This window comes from Linepithema humile, chromosome 3, assembly GCF_040581485.1.
Source record: "Linepithema humile isolate Giens D197 chromosome 3, Lhum_UNIL_v1.0, whole genome shotgun sequence".
NCBI lineage: Eukaryota > Metazoa > Arthropoda > Insecta > Hymenoptera > Formicidae > Linepithema > Linepithema humile.
The window spans coordinates 16676620-16695471 of record NC_090130.1 but is presented as its reverse complement, the minus strand read 5'-3'; the positions used below and the strand labels follow the sequence as shown (position 1 = coordinate 16695471).

The window sequence follows — 18852 nt, the reverse complement described above, 5'->3', positions numbered from 1 at the left end:
TTAAACATTTTATTAAACATTTTAATATACAAAACATGCAACACACAAATACGGCAGACAGAGGCAGAGTCAAGTAGGATTACACTAAACAGGACATAAAAAATCAAAAATTGCAAGAATTGTGGGATTCAGCTATCAAACTGTTGCTTTATGGGTTATAAAACATGAAGAAGGAGGAATAGAGAATCTTGAAGATCACAGAAAAAATAATTGTGCTCCACAGAAGACTACACCGGAGCAGAATGAGGAAATAGTAAAAGCTGTAGACGAAAATCCCTTCGATCCAGTCGCAAACGTATTAAGGAACAGGGAATTAAATATTTCTACAGAACCGTAAGACGCCGTCTACGTGCTGCAGGTGTACACTCACATCCTGCAACAAAGAAAATAGAGCTCAAGCCGCAACATAGGATGGAAGAGTACAATTCGCAAGAGAATATTTAAATACACCTCAAGAGGAATGGAATGCCGTCATTTGGATGGACGAAAAAGTATTTTCATCCTCAGAAGATGGGCGACGTAGAGTTTGGCGACCAAATGGATCGCGTTTAAATTCCAAGTATGTTATCCCATCAGGAAATAGCGGCAGAATCACATTAGGATTCTGGGGAAGTATGACTTCAAGTGGATTGTTAAATCTACAAGAGATATCTCCACGAATGGATGCCGAAGAATACGTGGAAATTCTTCAAGAAGTATTAAAACCTGGCATTAGAAGAATTTTTCCGGAAGAACAATATCCAGTTATAAAAGTAGTGCAAGATAATAGTGCCGTCCATACATCAAGATTGGTGCAAGCATGGTTCGACAAAAATCCAGACATTTAAAAAATTCGATGGCCAGCAAAGTCTCTTGATCTAAATCCAATAGAAAATGTGTGGGGTCAAATGGTATCATCATGGAGAGCTGGCGAACTCCGAACAAAAGAAGCTTTATGGAACAATGTGCATCAAGTTTGGCAGCAATTATTGAAGCGACAAGATTACACGCAAAACTTAATCAATTCAACGCCAAGAAAATTGCAGCAAGTTACAGAAAATGAAGGATACTGGATACCTATACTCTCTATTTTTCAGGTGCAAGCTTGTTTTTACAAAAAACTGGGTTGATCCAGTGGACTCGGTTTATCCTGAAACATCCTGAAACACAGTAAAAATTGAAATTATTAATATTAATTTTTTATTTCTTATATTTTAGTTAATATAGATATAGTACTTACTTATTGGATATCCAATATCAATAATTTTCTATTTATTTAACTTTAAATTTCTATTTCTTCTGTGTCATCTGCATACCTGAAACAAAAAATATTCAACAATTAATTTTGTGTGCGCGCGTGTGTGTATGTGTGTGTGTAGCATATATAGCATTATACTTACTAATACGGTATCCAGTATCCGTCATTGTCTATAACTTGTTGCAATCTTCTTGGCATTGAGTTGATTAAGTTTTGCGTGTAATCTTGTCGTTGCGATAATTGCTGCCAAACTTGATGCACATTGTTCCGTAAGGCTTCTTTTGTTCGGAGTTCGCCAGCTCTCCATGATGATACCATTTGACCCCACACATTTTCTATTGGATTTAGATCAGGAGACTTTGCTGGCCATCGAATTTTTTGAATGTCTGGATTTTCGTCGAACCATGCTTGCACCAATCTTGATGTATGGACGGCACTATTATCTTGCACTACTTTTACAACTGGATATTGTTCTTCCGGAAAAATTCTTCTAATGCCAGGTTTTAATACTTCTTGAAGAATTTCCACGTATTCTTCGGCATCCATTCGTGGAGATATCTCTTGTAGATTTAACAATCCACTTGAAGTCATACTTCCCCAGAATCCTAATGTGATTCTGCCGCTTTTTCCTGATGGGATAACATATTTGGGATTTAAACGCGATCCATTTGGTCGCCAGACTCTACGTCGCCCATCTTCTGAGGATGAAAATACTTTTTCGTCCATCCAAATGACGGCATTCCATTCCTCTTGAGGTGTATTTAAATATTCTCTTGCGAATTGTACTCTTTCCATTCTATGTTGCGGCTTGAGCTCTATTTTCTTTGTTGCAGGATGTGAGTGCACACCTGCAGCACGTAGACGACGTCTTACGGTTTCTGTAGAAATATTTAATTCCCTGTTCCTTAATACATTTGCGACTGGATCGAAGGGATTTTCGTCTACAGCTCTTACTATTTCCTCATTCTGCTCCGGTGTAGTCTTCTGTGGAGCACAATTATTTTTTCTGTGATCTTCAAGATTCTCCATTCCTCCTTCTTCATGTTTTTTAACCCACAATGAAACGGTTTGTCGAGAGCATCCAACAATTCTTGCAATTTCTGCCATTTTACATCCTGTTTGACGCAATCCCACTATCTTGCCTCTATCTGCCGGTGATAAATTTGAGAAAAAATTATTACGATTCATTTTTTGATTTTTTTTGTGCCTCCATTTCAGTGTAACTAGGTGTTATTTATTATAATATTACGTTACCATGACAATTCAAAAAATCTGTGCAAAATATTTTGTACTTAATTGTGTATTATTATATATTATTTTTTTATAAATTTTTTCTAACTCACTGTAAATATAATTTATTATATAAAAAAAATATATAACACCCAAAATTTTTAACCTGATTGTGGGCGTCCTAAGCATCGGAAATAAAAAAACCAAATTTTTTTATTTTTTTAGCATATTAATATCATTTTTTAGCATGTTAATATCATTTTTTATTCAAAAGTTAATATATATTTACATATTACACTTTTATAATGTATATTACATTTATAATGTATATGTATAGACAAAGTGATAAATGAGGCATTATGCATAATGTCCGAGACCAGTCATGATGGTCGGTGTTCATCTGGCAGAGTGATAAATAAATAAATAAATATATATATATAATAATTGTCAATTAATATTTGTTAATTTTTAATTTAAAAATCGCTTTAACCACGCAATATAAATATAAATAAGTAAATATATAAATATATAATATATATTTACTAATATTTATTTATATTTATATTGCCTGGTTGAAGCAATTTTTAAATTAAAAATTAATAAATATTTATCACTCTGCCCGAATGATCTCGGGCATTATGCACAATGCCACATTCATTACTTTGTCCATAACCTATATATCTATACACATCAATCTTTTTCTTCATTGTTCTTGGTAACAGATTGGCTTCTAGAACACCTGAAAATTAATAATATGTAGTAAAACATCTGTAATAAGAAGGATTATGTGTGAATATAAATATAAACTTACCTGCGATCATGTATCCTGGTACCAATAGACCGAGATTCATTTATATTGTTAAATCTATATTAATAAATTGCTGATGAGATGAAAAGATCCGAAACTCGCCGTGCTTCTCAAAGTGAGATCCCGGATAATCATCGAGCTATGAAAAACAAAATGTAAATGTTATTAAAAATGCAAAACAAATATATTTGATTACCAATGTAATAAAAAATAAGAAATACCTATAAAACGACCATTTGAGCAAAAATTGACGTGCAGCTTTAGCGAACGTTGGTTTCTCTTCAAATGGTTTAAGCACAGTAGGTTAGTAACAACTCCTTTCAGCCAGATTGCCCAATCCTCCAGTGAATTTTGTTGCTGTAATGTTAAGTCTGCCTCGTACCATTCCGCAATCACATTGGCATACCCAGTTAAATCTATATTAATAATTTATTAAATTAGTATTTAAAGTACTACATAGCTATTTCAATAAATATATATATATATATATATATATATATATATATATATATATATAGTAATTGTCAATTGGCATTATGCATAATGCCCGAGATCAGTCGGGCAGAGTGATAAATATTTGTTAATTTTTAATTTAAAAATTGCTTTAACCAGGCAATAAATATAAATAAATATATATTATATATTTATATATTTATTTATCTATATAATTATATTTATTTTTATTAATATTATCTATTTATATTAATATTTATCTATATTTATTTTTATTTACATTGCCTGGTTAAAGCAATTTTTAAATTAAAAATTAACAAATATTTATCACTCTGCCCGACTGATCTCGGGCATTATGCATAATGCCACATCACTCACTTCATTATTTTGTCCATACTTTGTTCAAAGTTTATCTTTTTCCTTCCAATGTAGAACACCTGAAAATTAATAATATGTAGTAAAACTTCTGTAATAAAAAGGATTATGTGTGAATATAAATAAACTTATCTGCGATCATGTATCCTAGTACCAATAGGCCGAGATTCACTTCTTCACGATAAACTTCTGTCTCTTTCTCTGAAAAAAATTAATTTAATAAAAATTTTAAAAACTTAATGAAATGTAGCACGCAATTTTCAAGTGTATAATATATTAAATCTTACCTTACTCCGGTGATGCAAACTAGAAACCGCTGACACCAAGGCATCGCGACAGGGAAAGCACGCACGCAAGCAAAAATCGTCTACGTCACGTGTCCGTGTGTGCTTAGCCGTCGGTTACCGTCACACGGACGCGTACGTAGGCGATTTATTAACCTAACTTGTCACATTGCTTTACTTCACTCCAGCTGCTTTCACACAGCCATAACAGCGTTGCCGGATGTCACAGTCATGATGTAAAAATATATAGAGTCGGAACACGCCGACTCGATATGCCTTGACACTCGTGCAACTTCATATGTCAAGGCATTTGTGTGACCTGGTGTACAGAAAATATATCGGCCAACACCACCGCCTATTGTCTCATTATCAGTGTTTCCACTTTGAGAGAAAATTTCCCATTTCGGGGAATTTTTGAACTTTTGAGGGAAGAAGAGGGAAAAGAGAAAAATGAGGGAAAATTCAACAAAATCAAGAAAATAATAAAGAACATATAGTTATCCTCATTAATAAATCCCTTTTTGAATGTAACTAATGTAGAAACGTGAATGTAACTAATGTAGAAATGTGGGAACAGCCAATTAGGAAAACTCACTAGTCGATAGCACCGTCTGATTGGCTGAGGTTGTTATAATTTCTATATTTCTACACTCTACACCTTGAAGGACTCGATCGATTGAACTTAAGAAGTTGGCAATCTTAGGAAACTGAAAATTGAGCAAATAACCAATATTAATATGACATATGACAGCAGTTTGTCATTTTTTACGTATCTCATCAACTAATCACATTTATTTATCATTAATATCACAAATTAGGTAAGTTATTTTATTTGCTATCAGCTTAGAAGATGATTAAATATTAGTTATTTTTAGTTAATGACAAGCAGGGTCGGATTAAGACTTCGACATGCTTCTAGGCACTAGTAAGTCTGGTGCCCCCCTCCCCCTCTCTTGCACCAAACACATCGTTGATCAGAAATTAATCATAAATTAAATAATTTAATTTATTCATTCTTTTTATTATTTTTTTTTATAATAACTATAGCACAAAAATTTATAAATGATAAGGTCTGGCCAAGTTCCAAAAAAGACACTCCAATATGTTTATATTTTGATAATTATCTAAATTTTTAATATATCACCAACACGAAAAATAACTGATATATTATTCAAGGTGCAAATTTAAAATAAACATACATAAAATATACATAAAATGTATAAATAAAACTGATCAAAATTTGATTTAAAAAAATTTAATTAAAATAACAAAATATTTATTAAAAAATACAAATAAACTTAACGCTGTCACACCGAACAACATGTTAACTTACATAATGTCAATTAATTACATGATGTCAATTAATCATTCTAATTATTACATTATTATTCATTTTCATTGTTTCATAATACTTTGAGGTGTAAAGAGGGGCGATGGGGCGGAGGGGCTCCTTGACGGGGGTAAAGAGGGGATGTTGCGAAGGGTTGCGCTGGGGGGGGAGGCAATTAAAGGGGAGGGGCGAAGCCCGTTTGCAGTGCCAAGTTTTTTTGTATTTTTTAATAAATATTTTGTTATTTTAATTAAATTTTTTTCAATCAAATTTTGATCAGTTTTATTTATACATTTTATGTATATTTTATGTATGTTTATTTTAAATTTGCACCTTGAATAATATATCAGTTACTTTTCATGTTGGTGATATATTAAAAATCTAGATAATTATCAAAATATAAACATATTGGAGTGTCTTTTTTGGAACTTGGCCAGACCTTATCATTTATGAATTTTTGTGCTATATAACCTACTTTTTTATAAATGTACAAAATTAATTATGACAGAATTGAAATTATTTTTCAATTATTTTTGCACATTTTGAATGTAACATTTATATTAAGTCAGTTATATATTAATTAAATTATTTTACATTCTAACACAAGTGTTTTGTTTTTCATATCACACTTACATTCTATGAAACAAATGTGTTATTTCAAATATTCAAACTAAACTATTTTTAGTTATAACATGTCTCCGATTTAACTGCCCCATAGATATGAAGTTATGGATAGCTGAATGTGAAATATCTTTGCTTCATATCACGGTTATGTTAAAATTTTTATAAAATATGCGAAAAAAACTATGATATGATATCAAAGACATGTTAAACATAAAATAATTAAGTTAGAACATTCGAAATGACACTTATTATGTTTCACCTAGCGTAATTGTGATATCAAACGCAATACTTATGTTATTAGTTATTTTTTAATATTACCAATAAAACATCTGTTTCACAGGACATAAATGTGATATGAAACACAACACTTGTGTCATAATGTGAAATATTTTAGTTAATATGTAATTAAGTTAATATAAATGTACAAAATTAATTATGTAACAGAATTGAAATTATTTTTTTATTATTGTTGTACATTTCGGATGTAACACTTATATAAACTATGATATAAACTATAATATCAAATCAGCGACATATAAAACATAAAATAATTAAGTTAGGACTTTCAAAAGGACACTTATTGTGTTTCACATTACGTAACTGTGATAAAACAAAACAGTATTGTTTTACTTTTCAACAAAATTGTCGTATATATTAAACCTTTCAAAAAAACCTGTCATATATATTAAAATTTTTAAAAAAAGCTATCCTATATATTTCTTACAAAAAAATATGATATCAGGAAATGGCACCAAGTGGGACTAAAGAACTATGAAAAAACTTGTACACTATTTCTATAAAACTCTTCTATAAAACTCTTGTACATAAAACTGTTATATATATAATTAATTATATTATATACTATATTTTATCATATTTTACATATATTATACTATATATACTATATATATTATTAGATATACTTATATATTATAAAAAAATAAAAAAAATATTTAAAAAATAAAAATATTTATTAAAAAACGCAAAAAAATTTAGCGCTGCTACAGTAAACTACATATTAATTTCATTACTTTGAGGTGTAGCAGCGCCAAGTTTTTTTGCGTTTTTTAATAAATATTTTTATTTTTTAAATATTTTTTTATTTTTTTATAATATATATAGTATATCTAATAATATATATAGTATATATAGTATAATATATGTAAAATATGATAAAATATAGTATATAATATAATTAATTATATATACGACAGCTTTATGTACAAGAGTTTTATAGAAGAGTTTTATAGAAATAGTGTACAAGTTTTTTCATAGTTCTTTAGTCCCACTTGGTACCATTTCCTGATATCATATTTTTTTGTAAGAAATATATAGGATAGCTGTTTTTGAAAATTTTAATATATATGACAGGTTTTTTTGAAAGGTTTAATATATACGACAATTTTTTTGAAAAGTAAAACAATACTGTTTTGTTTTAGTTGTGACAAGAACGTGTACTTGGCGCCTTTTTTTTACATTTTTTTAAAAAAGGTAATTTTTTGATAGATATCATTTCTTTTTTTTTAATAATATATATATACGACAGTTTTTTTTATTTAATATATACAACAATTTTTTTGAAAGGTAAAACACTGTTTTGTTTTGATTGTAATAAAATTGACTGGAAATTATAAATATTGTTGGAACTAACTTAGTATACATAGAACAGAAATATTAAACTTTGAGTTATTTAATTTTATTCATTTTAGACAAATCATACACTAAAGTCTCTAAACAATTGTCACATAAGGCATAGTCATAATTGGTATGATTGTATAAATTTTAATTTTATCATACTTTCTGTCAAAAAAGCACATGATTCGGGACTTTAGTGTAAGATTTGCCCAAAATAAATAAAATTAAATATCAAAGTTTAATATTTCTGTTCTATGTACCTATACTAAATTAGTTCTAACAATATTTATCATTTCCAGTCAATTTCATCTCAAAAAATAACCTTTTCAAAAAAAAAAGGTAAAAAAAAGGCGCCAAGTACACGCTCTTGTCACAACCAAAACAAAACAGTATTGTTTCACATTTAAAAAAAATTGCCGTATATATTACCCTTTCAAAAAAAGCTGTCGTACATATTAAAACCTTTCAACAAGTAATGCTGTTGTGTATATTAAAACTATAAAAAAATATGATATCAGGAAATGACGCCAAGTGGGATTAAAGAACTATGAAAAAAGTTGTACACTATTTCTATAAAACTCTTCTATAAAACTTTTGTACATAAAGCTGTCGTATATATTAAAAAAAAAAATCTAAAAGAATGCTGTCGTACATATATTATTATATTGCATACTATATTTCACCATATTTTACATATACTATACTATATATATTATATATATTATTACATATACTATACGATATATATTATTTATAATATTACATATACTATATATATTATAACAAATTAAACTCATAAATAAAAAAAATAAAAAAAATATTAAAAAAATAAAAATATTTTAGCAAAAAAAATTTTTAAATATTAAAAAAATTTAATTAAAATAAAAAAATATTTATTAAAAAACGCAAAAAAACTTGGCGTTGCTACACCTCAAAATATTATAAAGCAAAAAAATTCGTAATAATATAACAATTGACGATTAATTGACATAATGTAATAAGTTGACATCATGTAAGTTAACATGTAGTTTACTGTAGCAACGCCAAGTTTTTTTGCGTTTTTTAATAAATATTTTTTTATTTTAATTAAATTTTTTTAATATTTAAAAATTTTTTTTGCTAAAATATTTTTATTTTTTTAATATTTTTTTTATTTTTTTTAATTATGAGTTTAATTTGTTATAATATATATAGTATATGTAATATTATAAATAATATATATCGTATAGTATATGTAATAATATATATAATATATATAGTATAGTATATGTAAAATATGGTGAAATATAGTATGCAATATAATAATATATGTACGACAGCATTTTTTTAGATTTTTTTTTAATATATACGACAGCTTTATGTACAAAAGTTTTATAGAAGAGTTTTATAGAAATAGTGTACAACTTTTTTCATAGTTCTTTAATCCCACTTGCGTCATTTCCTGATATCATATTTTTTTATAGTTTTAATATACACAACAGCATTACTTGTTGAAAGGTTTTAATATGTACGACAGCTTTTTTTGAAAGGGTAATATATACGACTGGTTTTTTGATAGGTTTAATATATACGGCAATTTTTTTTAAATGTAAAACAATACTGTTTTGTTTTGGTTGTGACAAGAGCATGTACTTGGCGCCTTTTTTTTTACCTTTTTTTTTTGAAAAGGTTATTTTTTGAGATATTATTTCTTTTTTTTTAGTAATTTGTTTTGATTGTGACAAGAGCGTGTACTTGGCACCTTTATTTTACCTTTTTTTTTAAAAAAGGTAATTGATAGATATTTTTTTTTTAATGATATATATACGACAGTGTTTTTTAAAGCTAAAATAATGAAATATCAGTTAGATTTTGCTAAAGACGGCCCATTATCACCCCAGTCGTACTTTCAGTATACAGCATACGACGGTCCTCTTTAATTAATTAAGTTACAAAAATACAAAATTCTGTAAGTATCATATTGTTTCTAGGCCATTGTGTTTTTCTAATTGAAGCATCATCAGCTTCAATCCAATCATTTTCTTCTCTATGCAGGGTGTCCCATTTAACTTGAGACAACTAAATATTTCGAAAAATAAGCATTGTACGAAAAAATGTCCCAAATAAATTTTTAATATTATCAAGGGGGACGTCTGGCTGTATAAAAATTAACCCGCCCCCACCGCCTCTTGGGGGTGGGGCGGGTGGCAACTTTGAAATTTCAAATAAGAACCTCCATTTTTTTATTACAGATTCGGATTCCTCGGAAACAAATACGTAAGTTTTGTCCGAGACATTTCTTCGAATCGTGATAGATGGCGCTGTAATCAGTGAAAATTAGTTTTTGCCATTTTCTCTCACCATCGGGGTGCTTTATTTCGGTGAGTCCCCTCGCCTCTCACTATTCAATTACAATAAATGCTCGAAATGATGACTTTCCATTTTGATGCATTTATTAACTCGAGCTTGGAATGCTTGTACACATGTAGAAAGTGTATCTGGCGTTATTTGTGCGCAAGCATATCTAATACGTTCCACCATGTTTTCTCGAGTATTTGGTATTTTTGTATACTCTTTTTCTTTAAAGTAAAATTATTTCAACTTTCAAAATTATTTCAACTTTCTTCTCTAAAGATAAATAATCCATTATTTATTTAATAATGGCTGAAATAAAGAACGCGTCCGTAAAAAAACAAGTAGCTAGCGTACCAAAACTATGAGGCATCTACAAATGTAGTAAATTTCTGAAATACTGAAAATACTGAAAAGGAGAAACAAAATAAATGAAAGAAATTAAGTCAGAACAATTCTTCAATAACTGGATTCTTTAAATTTCAAGTCAAGTAAATTTCAGTAATACGTACGCTAGCTACTTGTTTTTTTACGGACGCGTTCTTTATGTCAGTAAATAAATAATGGATTATTTATCTTTAGAGAAGAAAGTTGAAATAATTTTATGTTACCTTAAAGAGAAAGTGTATACAAAAGTACCAAATACTCGAGAAAACATGGTGGAACGTCTTAGATATGCTTGCGCACAAATAACGCCAGATACACTTTCTACATGTGTACAAGCATTCCAAGCTCGAGTTAATAAATGCATCGAAATGGAAAGTCATCATTTCGAGCATTTATTGTAATTGAATAGTGAGAGGCGAGGGGACTCACCGAAATAAAGCACCCCGATGGTGAGAGAAAATGGCAAAAACTAATTTTCACTGATTACAGCGCCATCTATCACGATTCGAAAAAATGTCTCGGACAAAACTTACGTATTTTTTTCCAAGAAATTCGAATCTGCAATAAAAAATAAGGGTTCCTATTTAAAATTTCAAAGTTGCCACCCGCCCCACCCCCAAGGAGCGGTGGCGGCAGGTTAATTTTTACACAGGCAGACGTCCCCCTTGATAATATTAAAAGTTTATTTGGGACATTTTTTCGTACAATGCTTATTTTTCGAAATATTTAGTTGTCTCAAGTTAAATGGGACACCCTGTATATATTACGTTTATAATTATCTATTTCATTTAGTCTCTATTAGGCCTTGACCTATTATCATCTCTTTCAGTTTAATAAATAATTTAATTATAGTTGGTATAAATAGAATTACAAACTCGTATTACATAGTTAAATTCAATTTGCAATTTATAAGTGGCATTCAAAAACGATATTCAAATACATTGAGTACATGAGTTAGATAATTAATTAAATATGTTAGTACGTATTATTCATTTGATTAGTTATTTAAAAACAATATACTACATATAATTATTTTTAACATGTTCACAATTTATACTGACAATGAAAAATAGAAACTAGCAGATATTACATTATATTACCACGATTTGGCCGTTCTGCACGTGCGCGACGTCTGTAGCTTGCGTACGGGATATATGTATAGGTACAACGCTTGCGCACAACGCACAGAGTCTGCTCTAAAGTGAGAAACAAATATCATCCGCACCGTAATATTTTTCGAAACTCTCAAGCACAATCAGCAATGTAGGAGTATTACACATATTTTATTTCACACACGTATACCGCTGTGTGGCCAGATTTGAGACACAAACAGCAGCAGCAGCAGCAGGAATGAAAAGATTACCGCATATATGCGCAAGTCACATTGTACATGTGAGCTCCGCGCTTCGCATGTACATGGCTTGCGCATGCGTTGCCGGCGATACATGCCGATATGTGTACATCTGAGATACTAGCCATCTATCGGCAAGAATTTATAAAGTACATCCCAGACGACTGAAATAATTTTCATAGTTTTCATGACATTTCGACTTTAAACTTTAATATCTTTATTTATACAGCATATAGAGCAAAAACAAGCATACTTTTATTATATATTTTGGGTAAGCGCTATCGATTGAGCCTATTTTTAAATCGATCGACTCAGGCATTACTGAGATCCGATAATCTCGGCTCGTCTCAACTTTCGGTCTCGCGTAAAGATACACGGTCGGTCTTGCGCTGCGCGTGAACTTGGCGCGAGACACTGCCGTGTCTCTTGATTCTGTTCTGTCTGTCCACTAACCACAGAATACTGAGTGTTGTCAACATGTCTTGCTACACTTCTGCACTTTAAGATCGAAAAAAATTTTTTTCATGAAGAATACTATTATTTTGATATACACTATCTTTATTCGTCTCCACAACACGTTATATATACATTTTACGACCGATATTAATTATATCAACGTAAATTAATATCATCAAAGCTGCGAGCTGACAGGTCTGAACGCCGCCATATTAGAAATTTGGGTTGAGTGCGTTCTGATTGGTTGCGTACTGACGACGCTGACCAATAAGACATGCGTTACATTTTAGCGTGACATCCGAGAAAAATGATGATTTTTTAGATTTCTCGACTTTGGATGCATATATCTTAAATTATAAAGCACACAGAGCAAAAACAAGCATACTTTCCTTATATATCTTAGATATGCGCTTTCGATTGAGCCTATTACCAACTCAATCGGCCCAGCCGTTATTAAGATCCGATAATCTCGGCTCATCTGAACCTTCCGTCTCGCGTAAAGATACACGGTCGGTCTTGCGCTACGCGTGAACTTGGCGCGAGACACTACCGTGTCTCTTGATATCAAACGCAAAGACTTATGTAATTAGTCATTTTCTAATATTACTAATAAAACATCTGTTTCACATGACTTAAATGCTATATAAAACACAAGACGTGTTATAATGTAAAATAGTTTAGTTAATATGTAATTAAGTTAATATAAAAATGTACAGAAATGTACAAAATTAATTATGTGACAAAATTTAAATTATTTTTCAATTATTTTTCTACATTTTGAATGTAACATTTATATTAACTTAATAACATATTAACTAAATTATTTTACATAATAAGTTTTGCGACTGGATCGATGTCGACGTCGATGAGATGTTCTTCGTTCATTAATACTAATAAAATTCTATTACATGGCAGTTTATTTGTTAATAAAATATTAACAAAATTAAAGGGTATAATTTTCTTTTTCATACTTTGCAGAAGTTTTTTTTAATACTCTTCGAGTTATTTTATATCTTAATCTGACATATTTCGATATAAAATTTAAATTAAAATATCTCTTTAAATTAAAATATTAAGTTATGGATAATTTTACCGTAATACTTTTATGATTAGAATAATGAGAAGTGGTAAAGAAAACGCATAATTGTTAAAAAAAGTACATTGTAAATTATATACTTTTTCTTACCGTAATACTTTTATGATTAGAATAATGAGAAGTGGTAAAGAAAACGCATAATTGTTAAAAAAAGTACATTGTAAATTACATACTTTTTCTTCAAAATAACAATGGGTTTTTTTACACGTATTGATTCGTTTTGTTATTCTGCGCATAAAAATATTACGGTAAGATTATCGATAACTAAATATTTTAAGAAATTTTAGATTTTATATCAAAATATGTCATATCTCTTTCTCTCTTTTTTGTTTGCGAAATTTTTGTAGTGCAACTTGGGGAAGTCGAATTCATTGACCCTTGGCACCTGGTGCAAGAAATGCACGTAGCGCAGCTCGGGGTACTCGAGTTTGTCAACTCTTGGGACCTGGTGCGAGGAATTCCTGTAGCGCAACTCCCGAAAATCGAATTCGTCGACCCTTGCCACCTGGTGTAAAAAATTCCCGTAGCGCTACTCGCGAAAGTCGAATTCGTCGACCCTTGACACCTGGTGCGAGGAATTCCTGTAGCGCAACTCGGGGAAGTCAAATTCGTCGACCCTTTGCACCTAATGCGAAAAATTTCTGTAGCGCAACTCGCAAAAGTCGAATTCGTCGACCCTTGGGACCTGGTGCGAGGAATTCCCGTGGTGCAACTCCCGAAAATCGAATTCATCGACCCTTGCCACCTGGTGTGAAAAATTCCCGTAGCGCAACTCGCGAAAGTCGAATTCGTCGACCCTTTGCACCTAGTGCGAAAAATTCCTGTAGCGCAACTTGTGAAAGTCGAATTCGTCGACCCTTGACACCTGGTGCGAGGAATTTCCGTAAATTTTAATGATAATGATAATACCCTGGGCTCCGTAAATTCTTCATCCGCCCCTGCGGACAGAGGAGAAGAATAAGGAAACGACGTTTCTTAATTTTTGCATTACCATCATCACTTTTTGACCGCTTGTATCTCCGGAACGGCTGGACCAATTTAAATTTTTTTTGGCTCAAATTAGTCGTGGCGATGCCGCCTTTAAGGATATACTATGTGTTTTTATAAAATTTTTTATATTTTTTATATTTTTTATATTTTTTATATTTTAGTTGCTACAAACCCCCGAAAAGTCGACTTTGTGCGCGCAGGATAAGAGACTTAGTAGTGTCATTTTCTGAACTTTGCCAGAGACTCTTTTCCTGACTTAGTAGTGTCGTTTTTTGAACTTGGCCGGAAACACTACCGCGTCTCCTGATTTGTTCGTTTCCAGAAGAATCAGTTGTTTCTAAATCTGGCCTTATAGTATGTTGACTAAAATATGACGGTAACGTCGGTATTTTTTGTATAACTGCCTCGCGTTTTTTTTTTCTTCTCTTCTGCTAATTTTCTCTTTTTTGCTCCACTTAATTGAATACGATTCATATTTGTTAAGTTTTTCAACGCTTATATACTACAAAATTAATAACTTACGATCGATACAAGATGATCGATGTCGTTTAATTTTGACAAACAATGTTGACCTGGTGAATTATATTACTATTACATACATATATTCTTGTTAAACGAGCATTACCAGACCAAAGAGTCTGCAAGAATAAGCCACAGGAAATGCTTTTATATATATCTACATGTATGTTCTGTGAGATACGGTGATGCGGTCTGTTCGACTTATATAAGTGATTCAAAGTATTATTTTCTTATGAAAAGCGTAGCGGTATCTGAGCCGCCTAGCGATGATCGCGGAACTAATAAAAGCAATCTTAAACAATGCAAGCAATACAGATCAGATTATGTCACATTAGAATAGAGTAAAAAAAACTTTTTTTCGAGGATCGAATTCTAGCGCGGAAAAGTTGCGTATTTGGAATTGCGAATAAAACATTTCAGCTCGATTGGATGATATCTTCTGTAGAAAGCAGAAATCTCAATTCGAAATTTTAGTGAAAAATACTACAATTTTCAGATTTTTTTCGTTGGTTTCTGCTGTTTTCTATCATCGTATATTTGTGAACTAAATGAAGCATAAAAATACCCGATAGACATTCTTAGTGTCCATCTTGCTGGCTATAATAGTTATCAACAATTCCGTAAAAGGCATATTTTTGTAAAAATGGTTAAAAAATTGTGCCGATAATCCGATTTGTTTGTACAATAGCTTCTTTGTCAATAGATTCTTTAGCCTAGGAATTCACCGACATGAATATTTGATATTATTTATTATCTTAGAAATAAAGCCTTTGTTTATTTTTAAAAATTTTAAATAATTTTATATGTATTGATTTTTTATTAACTCATGTATTAATTCGACAAATATGAGAAAATAAATTTCTAGAGAATCATTTAACAAAAAAATTAATTATTGTACAATAAAATCGGACCATCGGCATAACTTTCTAATTATCAAATATCAAATAATAATGTTTCTGAAATAAGGAACATTGCTTTTTTATAAAATGCAATTTAAGCAAAATTAGTTGCATTGTTCAAGGTTGTTTTTATAATTTTTTGTTAATACTTTCATTTAACGAGGTTACCGACTGACTAGAATTCTTCTAAAAATTTCCTTGGTCTGAAGAGCATAAAATTATTCATTTTAAATATCTTTCGAATAGTCCCGAACAAAATTGCACCTTGAAAGAGCATCAAATGAAAGGATAAAAAATGAATCATTTTATACTCTTGAAACTATGGAATTTTTAGTGAATATGCCCGCAGGACAATTAGAAGCCTGAAACCCTTATATACGAAAGCCTAGATTTCTTACACAAAAATACTATTAAATGTTCACACACACACAAACAAATTTTTGTAATGTACATATAATTTAACTATTAACACGTAATACTAAATGTTTTTTTTTTTCTTTTGGAAAATTTAATAGTATTTTTTCGTCAGACCTTTTTTAAGAATATGACTAAAATTGAATTATTTAAATTCTAAATTAAAACTTTAAATTCTGATGCCCCCTTCTTGCTGATGCCCCAGGCACATGCCTAGTTTGCCTTTGGGGTAATCCGACCCTGATGACAAAAGGTTAGAAAAGAAAAAGTCTATCAATTTCTATATATTTTTACATTTAATCAATTTTTATCACTTTGCCATTTTCCAGTTATTTTGAAATGTCTGAATCAGAAGGCGATTATAACACGGAGGAAGAAAAAAAAAATAAAAAAATAAAATGTTCGAAAAAAAAATCATCAAACAAAAAATTTCAATAGGAATAGCTTGCTATGCCTAAGTTTAAAGACTGGCTTGTTCAAGATAAAGTAAATGCGAAATGAAAGATCTGCAATTCTGTCCTTAAACCAGGTAAATAGTATTAGATTATTGTCTGATAATAATTTTTAAACAGCAAAAATTTTTTACCAGAATTCAAATCTTACATGAATCCAAATATTCCCATACTAAAATTTTATTTTTGTATTTGTTACAACAATTAATTTTATAAAATTGTTAATAATTAAGATCCAAAAAATAGAATTCGATTATGTTTTAATTAATATTTTCAAAAATAATTTAAACATAAATGTAATTAGAATTAAAATTGAAAAATTTAAAGTATAGTTCTATTTTCAGATTTTGATTTTTTTTTTAAGAAAATCAGATCTTATTAAACATTTAAATGGATTGAATCATTTAAGAAAAATGGAATCCATACAGAATATCCAGCCTCTTAGGAATACAAATTTCACGAGTATGATTAAAAAAGTCCAAGATTTGGAAACAGCCATTTGCGCCTTTATTGTTGAAAACGATCTACCCATTGTAATTGTTGAAAGACTTGTACCATTCTTAAAATCTCTGCCTAACATTGAAACTGTGAAAAATGTGTCTTTAGGAAAACAAAAGGCAATTAATCTCATCCGACAAGGACTCAGGAGTCATTTCAATGCACTTCTCATTAGAAATCTTAACAAGTTTCCCTACTCACTCTTCATTGATGAAACAACAGACATCTCAACAGAAAAACAACTTGCTATCATGGTTTCGTATTTTGATAAGTCAGAATTCACGTACAAAACTAATTTGTTAGATACAATTCCATGCCCAGGCGGCTCAGCAAAAGGTATTTTTTCTGTTTTCAAACAGACATTGCTTGCTACTAAAATCAATTTGACTAATTGGATAGGATTTTACTCAGACACTACTAACACAATGATGGGCGAGCATCATTCTATTTTGCAAATGATAAAATCTGAATTTCCAGAAATTCATATTACAAAATGTAATTGTCATCTAATCCATTTATGTGCAGATTACGCATGTCGAAAATTACCAAATTCCTTAGAGGATATTTGTAGAACTATATATAATCATTTTGCAAGAAGTCCAAAAAATGTTGACGCTTACAAAAAATTTCAAAAATTCTATAATATAAAACCACATAAACTTTTAAAACCATGTCAAACAAGATGGTTGTCGATCCATGATTGTGTGAAAAGGATAATTGAGCAGTGGGATGGACTCAAAGCCTATTGGGAAACTCTGGCTCAAGAAGATCCGACTGTAACTAATAATTACACATTCGCAATCTTAAATAATCCATCAAAAAGGTGTTTACTGTATTTTGTAGAATACGGCCTAGATATAATGACTGAGTTTAATACAATTTTTCAAAACGAAAGCCCAAATTTTTTTTTAATAAAAACCAAAGTAATTGAGATTTATCATGTACTTGCATCTAATTTCATGAAGAGAGAATACATTTAAAAAACCGATTATTTGAAATTAAAATTTGATTTAGAAAATCTGCTTCCCTTGAAAGATATTTATTTGAGTCCTGTAGCTACAGATTTCATTCTAAATAATCAAATTGATGACGATGACTTAACATCAATTCAAAAATCAGCCCAAGCTTTCTACATGGAAGCGCTTTCCCAAATTCAGAAACGATTTCCAGTTTCCCAATTACAAGAAGACTCCAGTTTTTTGAATCCGGAAAATGTTAATAACTGTAAGCCCAGGAATCTTTTTGTCATTGCAAAAAAATATTGTAAGATGTTAGGAATTAACTATAATAATCTCGATAAAGATTGTATTAACATTGGATTTGAAGACATCGATGAGAAAGATGTATTCAAATTCTGGAGAACAGTAAAAAACTTCAAAAATCTTGATGGAAAAGATAAATATGAAAATGTTTTAAAAGTAGTATTTTTTTTTTTTCTCTTTACCATTTTCTAATGCAACCGTAGAACGGTTGTTTAGCGTTC

General features: G+C 30.2%; 1 protein-coding gene and 1 long non-coding RNA gene across 3 annotated transcripts in view; one reads left to right on the top strand and one right to left on the bottom strand.

Moving 5' to 3' along the window:
- Positions 1–18852, top strand: part of DCX-EMAP (Doublecortin-domain-containing echinoderm-microtubule-associated protein) — a 587536-nt gene that overhangs the window by 114918 nt on the left and 453766 nt on the right. The window lies entirely within an intron of this gene.
- LOC136999112 (uncharacterized) lies at positions 2706–4649 on the bottom strand. The gene is made up of 5 exons (XR_010889525.1): positions 4391–4649; positions 4107–4304; positions 3497–3691; positions 3279–3414; positions 2706–3206 (listed from the first exon to the last, which is right to left on the bottom strand). It is a non-coding gene; the product is annotated as an uncharacterized lncRNA (long non-coding RNA).